Genomic DNA, 9,437 nt, shown 5'->3' with positions numbered 1-9,437 from the left:
TCTTGAGTTGTGTTCCCACTGACTCTTCTGGCTTTCTACCATGTCCCACGCACAAGGCCCTTGCCACAGGCAGCTGCCCCATCTTCTTCAACTTCCCAAGATACACAAATATAAGCCAAAATGAGAGTCTTTCCTTTACAAAATCTCAAGTGTTCCATTTATAGCAACAGAAAACAGATCAGGACACATGGGTCTCTGGGTAGGACAGTGCCTCACCACCGTTGAGCTCCATGTTGTGATTTCTTATGGCAACAAAGAAGCAGAGAATCCTCTCTATTTGGATAGGTTTATACTGGGCTATTTAGTTGTGGGCCAAGCTTTGCGCAGTGGCAGTATCGTAGCCAATGAGGTTTATCCAAGGCGCGATTATTGCTAATTGAAAACTTAGTTGTGGGTCACTGCTTCAGAGTCAAATAGATGGATAAGTAGGCAATAAAATGTTACTTAGAATCTAGGTGGAGAAGATCCAAGAGACTTTGTGTTGTTCTTACTCATCAATAGACTTTAAATTGTCTAAACACTTCAAACACTAAAATTGTAAATATAGTACCATTTCAGTGCCTCAAAAGTGAAACTTTTAAAAAGTGCTCACACTGATATAACTCAAAACAGGTTTCCTAATTCCCTCTGTGTCAAGTACCAATGAGAAATACTCAAGGAAGTTCATAATAGAGAAACGGTGCCTTATCTTCTCGGGTGTGACATAGAGCATAGTTCTGACAGCGGAGTGACCTCTAGTGCCACACAGGACTAATGATGATTTTTCTAGAATCAGTGTGTTGACAACTAGAACGTGTTCATTTTCTGTTGAGCATAGGAAATTGCCACCAGCTTCCTGACTGGAAACAAGGCCCATCTTAACTGTCTCTCTGTGAATCAAGGGTCTGGGCACAGTGTAAAAGTTCTTCACAAGCTGAACTGGAAGAGTGCCTAGGTCTGTATTCTCCCCGCAAAGCTCATGTTGCCATCATTAAATCCCATGTTCTTTCTGGCTATTAGCTCACTCTCTATGCTGGTCCCTGAGAGGACTCTAGGGGGCCCCCCAACCCCCATAGTTCACAGAATCCCTGCTCTTTTTGGCCATCAGGAAATACTCTGTTGTTTTGTCTAGCTAATTAGGGCAAACACAAACAAATGGAAACTGAACTTTCCTCTACAAAAGCAATCGTCTTTCAGTAATGCTCTCTGGTGGATTTGTCTATAGTGGCAACTTCAGAAGTCAGCATTCAGTCCAAAGTTGAGGACAAAATAAAGGAATTTCACAATAGAACACTAAATGCGAGGGTTTTATGAGTGCACAGATGAACTGCTGTTTGTCCCCTGTCTAAGCCAGGATCCTTCTTTCCCTGTCTGGTCACTGGACAGGGGGTGACTCTTTCTGGCTGATTTCTCTAGGGGCTTACTCTTGACCTCAGATCTGTCACAGCTACTGCAACCTTGAGCAGACGGTGTTGCCAAGGGAACAGTTATTTCTGCAACAGACGAATTTGGGGATATTTTTAATAGCTCAGAGTCCCGATATCAGAAACCTAATTGCAAGGGTAGTATCGTGCCAAGTCCACAAGTCACCCCTGGACTCAATAAGGGGAATAATAGAGGTACAGCTATTAATTATCACCTGAGAATGAACAACTTTCATGGTGTGGACCTGCCCATATATATTAATCTCACTCTGCCTCAACATTACATAACAGAGAGAAAAAAATCCCAAAGCAGTGGTATTTTCTTGTCCTTTAACCGGGACACACCACAGCATCCAAGTGCCTTATATTTCTGATTAATTCCCAAATAGTTCCCAATACTCTTTACAGTGGCCCCCCATCATATAAATTAAATTAGGCCTGGCTATAATTTTGTAAAAGATTACAAGCATCTTTTCTTTCAGAAAAATTAATTCAAATGTAGTTACCCTACATGACTGAACAAGAAGTCCTACCCCCCGGAGGACTTGAGATACTTAATGAAAAAACTCCCTCTGAGTTTTTGGTCAGGGAGGCTGTTTCAGTTAGGGTTTCCATTGCTATGAAGAGACACCATGACCAAAGCAACTCTTATAAAGGATACGCTTATTTGAGGCTGGCTTACAAGTTCAGAGATTCAGTCCCATTATCATCAAGGCGGGAAACATGGCGGCATCCAGGCAGGCACAGTGCTGGAGGAGCTGAGAGTTCTACTAGTTGTTCTGAAGGCAACCAGGAGAAGACTGTCTTCCAATCGGGTAGGAAGAGGGGTTCAAAGCCCTCGTCCACTGTGACACACTTCCTCCAACAAGGCCACGCCTACTCCAACAAGGCCACACTTCCTAATATTGCCAATCCCTAGGCCAAACATTCAAACCACCACAGCGGCCCAGAAGTTTACCTGCCATACCACGTGATAAGACCCTATGGGTGAAGACACCATATACTTTGGCTGCAGCACATAGATAAATCAATCGCAAACCACAAACGGTCTCTCTTCTGGTTAGCTTACAAAAGGCTAGAAGGTACTCTGCAGGTTGCTGGCATCAACAATGCTGCTCTACCCTATAGGGCAAAGTGTGCCTGCCAGTGTAAGGGTGGCATGGCCATTATGGGTAACTATCTGCATTATGACAGAATTTGAGGCCTGCTCCACAGGGGAGAATTTCATTCCTGGTATTACAATTCTGGTCAAAGTATGGCTGGGGCAGCCATAGACCCTAAGGTAGAACTTGCTGTTGTTATTTTCCTAAACGTTGTCAATCTGCCTTCTAAATCGTTATATTTAATACCTGTAGCCTGAGCTGCTCTCTGCCTTGGTCACAGAAGCTTCTTTTCAGAACAGGACGTGGTAAATACTAAGATGTTTGACTGGTCAAAACGCAGAGACTAAGAGATTGGGTGCTCAGCCCGAAACGGGACGTCTCTAAGAGCGCCATGATCACCACCAAGGTTCAGGGAATATTATGGAAGAGGGGGCAAAAAGAGTGTAAGAGCCAAGTGATGGAATGGCAATGTGACCTGCAAACCTCTGAACTTGGCGTGGCTGTAACACTCATGAACCCACAGCAACTGATGGGATCCGAACAAGACCTGAGTAAGATCAAACCAGACAACATTCTGGCATAGATGTCAGACATACTCTGCGGGACCATCCCTTCCTGAGGTGGGTGGTAGATGCTGTCGGTGGGCGAATGTTGTTGTTGTTGTTGTTGTTGTTGTTGTTGTTGTTGTTGTTGTTTTTCTAATGTATATCCACTGGTAGATGTCACACACTCCAGCAGATCGCCCCACCCCCATACACTGATGAACAGCACTAATTGGACATAATGAGTTATTTTTAAAAAGAATATTAAGTTGAGAGGGGATCTTGTTAGGTGAGACCCTAGGAGGAGTTGGCAGGAAAACTGGTGGTGGAAATAAATGTTCCCATCATCTCATACATATATGAAACTATCGAGAATAAAGAAAGTCAATATTAGAAAGCCAACAGTGTTTTCAATCGCATGCTTGCTGAGAACTTATAAACTTACAGCTGCATTAGCAGCGGCCTTGAGAATAGAAGAGGGGAAACAAAAGCAAAAGGAAATGGGTATAAAATCAGTTTTCACTTACCAAGTCCCGAAAGCCACTAACTCTTGACTACCGGCCCAATCAAACGTTCTGGTTAAGATTACGGTTCAGGACTCACAGCTGTTAAAATAACACTTCACCACTTCAAATGACAGTGTTGGCTTTTCTGACGCGCACGCCTAGGTAGCCTCAAGTCAGGACATCACGGGCCTGCCTCCTGATCCCACAATCCAAAACTTTGACCATCGTCTTTGGAACACTGAGCCCTCCCATTGGCTAAGTATCAATTCAGCGACTGGGCGTCCAGTTGCTGTTTCCTACCTACCGGCCAGCTCTGTGTACTACCTTGAAGACCAACTCACTCAAGCCCAACGAGAGGACAGAGTGTGAAGAAGTTTGGGGGAGAATGATGGGCAGATGAACAGCACGTAGCTGAGCAGGGAGAGCCTCCCAAGCCTCCCAGCTGCCCCACACTTCTCTGGCACAGCTTCAGGTATGTTCTACTCATCACTTTGCTGCCCACATCCTCACCACCATTACCCAAATGAAGGGTAGGAATGCCACCCACTCCCATCTGGACAAATTCCATTTGTTCGACTACATAGACCAGACTCCCCAAAAAAAGAGAATTAGGCACTTGACTCTGTGAAGTGGCCTGTAATTGCGGTGGTTTGGTTCGTTTTGTTTGTTGTGTTCTGTTTTCTCAGAAAGCCGTGAGGAAAGAGCAGCTGTTGCAAATGAAAGGGATAAAAACAGTCTTCGCCAGTGAGTGGCTCGGGGGTCTCCAGCTAACTGAGTTTCTGTAAGAGGACCCGACTAGGCTAGATCCCAGATACAGAGTCTACACAGTCACGGTTTTAAAGTTACTTGGCTTTCTTTCATAAAGTAGTTACCTGTGCTGGACAGTTTTATGGACAGGAGGGAACCGCAAGTGAGAGAATGCCTCTGAGATCAGGTTTGTAGATAGGACTGGAGCACTTTATTAAGTAGTGACAGCTGGCAAAGGGCTCCGCCCATTGTGGGTGGGGCCATCCCTGAGCTGGTGGTCCTGGGGTCTTTAAGAAAGCAGGCTGAGCAAGTCATGAGGAGCAAGCCAGGAAGCAGCACCCCTCCATGGCCTCTGCATCAGCTCCTGGCTCTAAGTGTCCACCCTGTTTGAGTTCCTGTCCTGACTTCCTCCAATGATGAACAGTGACCTGAATGTGTAAGCCAAATAAACCCTTTTCCTCCCCAAGATGCCTTTGGTCCTGGTGTTTCATCACAGCAATAGGGACCCTGACTAAAACATTAGCTAAAACCCTCCATTGACAGAGTTGAAAGGCTCAGTGTCTTCAGTCAACCAGGGAAGAATCCAGGTCTCCCTGACACTGCTCGCTGCCAATGAATGTTCTAACCCATGGGAATGGCCTTCTCCTTCACAAGCACTTCCCTCCCTTCTAACTGGCATGTGCATATGGAGGCCAAATATCCAGCCCACTGTTGTAAATAAATCGACCAGGAATATCTTGGCCAAACCCTGCCTACTGTGAGTAATTTACAAGGACACAGACAAGCCCCTTATCTTGCAGACTTCACACCCCTTCTTTGCCTTTCTGGCCACTGCCCAGGTAGCATTCTTTCTGGATGATTCATTCTTGAGTTCAGACTCCACCAGGCTAAGTGCTTGACAGTGTTTCTGAATCTTCAGACCCTATGAAATAGTCTATTCTCCCACTTTGAAAGATTAAAAAGAAATCCTAGACTCCGTGAGAATACACCAGTAGGCCTATACCATGTGGCTAGTCGGGGAAAGACAGGATTGAATCCCAGAACATCTGACCATAAAGCCCATGTGTTTGAGTACTACCCCATCTGGCATCCCTTAAATTTGGTTATAGTTACTTGATTAGGTTTTTCCTCTTGAGTTATAAACATCTTATTACCAGACAAGCTCCTCCTCACCACAAGACTTGGAATGCCACATGAGTTAGGGAGTCATCTAAGATCTGCGAAATCCCTCCATACCCTCAAACTGTCTCTTCTTTTCCGTTTCTTGGTGTCTGGTTCTCCCACTCACCGAAAACCTCCTTATTCTGGGCTGGGCTGTCTCTTCTGAACTTCTTGGAGGAACACCCAGAGGTCAGTTCACTCAGACTGTTCCTCACACCCAAGTTCTTCTGGTGAACTTGCCCCAAGTTGCTGAAAACACTTTTCGGTTGCCCTTGGAGCCATTCAATAAAAAGGCTACTCCAAGCACACGTTGCTCCTTTTCATAGGACTCTCCCCAGCGTTCTTATGCCACAAAGCTCTCCCAACCCATGGCTTGACCCAAGCTCCGGCTTGAAGTTCTGTTTTATAATCTACTGCTTCTGTTCCTTCCTCGAGAAAGGACACTTTCAAAATCTAAACCTTACACTTAAAATTGCTCTCTCCAAACTGGGCGTGCTGCACCCTCACATTGAAAAGGCAGCTAGGGTAAGTTTGGGGTGTGGGCAGGGGAGTAGGGGGAGTAACAGCCACAGAAGCTGCACTTGCCTTCATGTTGGTAAGTCTGGTTTTTTATTTGTTTGTTGTGAACTCACACGTCAACACAATGACGAGGACTTTTTCACCTAAGTTCAACAGAAACTCCAATCCCAGTTTTTGGAATTTGAATAACCACAATAATAAAAGAAATGCAGAACTTGGTTCATTTCTTAAACAACAACAACCAAGCCTGATTTGTTATTTTTTTTTCTCCTCAAAACTCAATCTTACTGTTAAGGAAGCTCTTAGGCCCCTTACGTGACATTTTGGAATTCTCAGAGTCACAGGGTTTGGGTTTGGCCACATCCAATACCAGCTCATCTCTTTTCTAGAAAAATATTTAGTTCCTCACATCTCCTTCACCATGGCAGCCGCAGGATTAATTAATTAATCACCTGTGGGATCAGGTATGGACCGCCTATCTTCACGATTCTGGTTGGAAAGGTACCATAGGCCTTCAAAAACACTAAGGACTAATTCCATTGCTCTTGGCTGCCCACCAAAACTTGACGGTAAGATCCTATTTCTGAAAATACCACACCTGTTGGCCATAGGCAATGAGAAAGTCAGACCTGCCCTAGAAAGCTTCTGCCCTAACTGGCTAACTCACATACTGCCTGAAGGTGTTGTGGAGTGGACTGAGGAGAAAAGTCATTAACAGTTTTACCCAGCTGTCAACTCAGCCTGGCAAAATGTGCTCCTCACTACAACAGTGTCATGAATGTTATTGGGGTAAACAATGCTCTCCGCTTGCATTTAAAGCCCTCCCCACAGGAGAGAACTCGGGCCTGGTTCCGGGAACACATGAGAGTCCTACAAGGAAGCTACTACAATTATTTTGCTAAATGGACATGATGTCAAAATGACTTCTAAACACTTCTCTTTATAACCAAACATTAGTGCATCTCCCAGCCCTCTTAGAATAGCTTTCTGTGGTGAACGGTAGTTAGTGCTGAGGGTCACAACTTACAGTCTGTCAAAGTTCTCAGTCCTAAAGGCACATCTGTCTCATCTCCCTCCCAAGGTTCAGGGAACATCACAGAAGCATCTGGGAGAACCAGATGCCAGGGGAGATTGCCGTGGACTCACAGCAGCTGTGGTTTCCTATGCAGGACCTGCACAAGATGAAACCAGGAAAGATTCCAGCACTGGGAGGGAGTGCATGAGACCCCCCACCCCTAGCTGAGACACTGTTGGCAACTGATGGTGACTGGAGAAGGGAGAGTCATTTCCCTTCAGGAGTATGGTCCTTCCGTGAGCAGCATGGATTGGAGGTGGGGAGGAAGGCATCAAGTTAGCAAGGGTATGTGTTAAAAGATGTCCAGGAGAAGCTCAAAGGACAATGAGAGATAGATACGATACCCATCTATGAGATACATATTATAATAATTTAAAAATAATCTCTGGAAATTTACAGAGCTACAAATGAGTAATTGTCTGCATATATGTGTCCTTTCTCCCACTGGCAGCCAGGATCCTCTTTCTCAGAGCCAGCTGTAACACCTACTATGTTCCCATAGTAATCACACCCCCAGGAATGTTTCTGGCCAGAATCACAATCTGACTTGGCCCCCAAGTCATCTGCAAATAGTTCTTGCCCTTACTGAGAAGCCGTGAGCCAATCTGACTCACAGAACTCACCTCTGGGCCTAAAGCCCACACTCACCATTACTAAGTCATCAATAGAACACGTAGAAATGTTCTGTTAGACATTAAGATCAGAAGTGCGTACCTCCACTAACTGCCATGTAACAAAAAAGTTATAGTAAAGAGAAAATAACACATGTCAATTCTTAAGGAGGAATTGGAGTTAGTTGTATTTCGGAAGCGACAAAGCAGAGAAAGTCAAGACAGCTGACTTAGTGCAGTTGAGGGAAACAAACTCTGAGCTGACAGTGAGGGCCACTGAGGTAGGTTCATCTGCGCTCCTCAGAGGGCTCAAGAACTGGAGAGTACTGGTCTCAAGGAAGAGGAGAGGGTAAACCTGAAAACCATTACTTACAACTTTGCGGAGTTCTATTTGAACCCCACTCTGCTTTCCTTACGATTTTGTAAATCTAGAGTTGAAGAGGGGTTTATCCGGCTTCGCCATCCCTGACCCTAGTGGCAGCTGAAGTGGGAGACTTCCTAGATGACTTTATTGATCATAGTCCCCTACCTCAGAGACCGCTGGCATCTTTTCTTCTAGAACACTTAATTCTAGGTGTCAGTTTGATTGTATTGAAGAATTCTTAGAGAATTGGTCAAGGGTGTAAGCTCATGTGGACCTAGTGAAGGCTGGCTTTTGGGCCACTGAGATGAATGGCAAAGACCTGCCTTGAATGTGCACATGCATGATATGATCCTGGAAGCCACCCCACTCCACTTCAAGGAAAGATAGTTGGTCTGGTGTGGTTTGGTTTTAAGTAGGGCATTCTGCTGTTGTCCGTGGACATCCGACTCTAGATTCTTCCACCTCTGAACATAGTCTTATACCAGTGTTCCTCCAGGGACCTCTTATGCCTTCAGCTTTGGACTGGGATTGCATGCTGGTCTCTCCATGCTGGGGCTTCTAATTTTCTATGTCCTTTCTCTCTGCCCTACAGGTGACTGTTGTGGGACTTTTCAAGGACTGGGATCAGGTGATCCAATCAAATAAAACTTCTCGTCTCATATCCCAATGATCCTAGTTTCTCAGGAGAACTCTAACATTCTCTCTCTCTCTCTCTCTCTCTCTCTCTCTCTCTCTCTCTCTCTCTCTCCTCATCTCCATCTCCACCTTTCTCTTTCCTTTCATTCTCCAAAACCTTTCCCCCCTGGCTTGGGACTTCTCATGGCACACTAGTCTTGAGATGATTATGTTTCCTACATGGTTACTTCTAACTCCAAGAGAAACAACTAGACGACTAGGCAAACTGCTCCAACGTAATTGCTACCATATTCCACTGAACAGAGCAATCCTAGAACGAACCAGATTCAGAATTCAGATTCAGGAGAAAGACTCCAACTTTTGCTGAGAGAGGAGTGCTGAGACACAAGCTTACAGGAGAGTCAAGCCACTGTCAGAGAAAGCAAGACCAGCTAACATTAGAGACAACCTGAGGGCAAGAGGCAAGTGCAGGAACCTAAGCAACAGAAACCAAGACTACTTGGCATCATCAGAGCCCAGTTCTCCCACCAAAGCAAATACTTGATATCCCAACACAGCAGCAAAACAAGATTTGGATTTAAAATCACATCCCATGATGATGATAGAGGACTTTAAGAAGGACATAAATAACTCCCTTAAAGAAATACAGGACAACACAGGTAAACAAGTAGAAGCCCTTAAAGAGGAAACACAAAAATCCCTTAAAGAATTACAGGAAAACAGAAGTAAACAGGTGAAGGAATTGAACAAAACCATCCATGATTTAAAAA

General features: G+C 44.9%; 1 non-coding gene across 1 annotated transcript; it reads left to right on the top strand.

Moving 5' to 3' along the window:
- Positions 1 to 315: 315 nt before the first annotated feature.
- LOC120097288 (U4 spliceosomal RNA) lies at positions 316 to 451 on the top strand. Its single transcript, XR_015639166.1, has one exon. It is a non-coding gene; the product is annotated as a U4 spliceosomal RNA (small nuclear RNA).
- Positions 452 to 9,437: the final 8,986 nt, after the last annotated feature.

This window comes from Rattus norvegicus, chromosome 15, assembly GCF_021556685.1.
Source record: "Rattus norvegicus strain SHRSP/BbbUtx chromosome 15, alternate assembly SHRSP_T2T, whole genome shotgun sequence".
NCBI classification, from domain to species: domain Eukaryota; kingdom Metazoa; phylum Chordata; class Mammalia; order Rodentia; family Muridae; genus Rattus; species Rattus norvegicus.
Note: the sequence above shows the minus strand (reverse complement) of the source record. Positions and strands in the feature narration are given on the sequence as shown.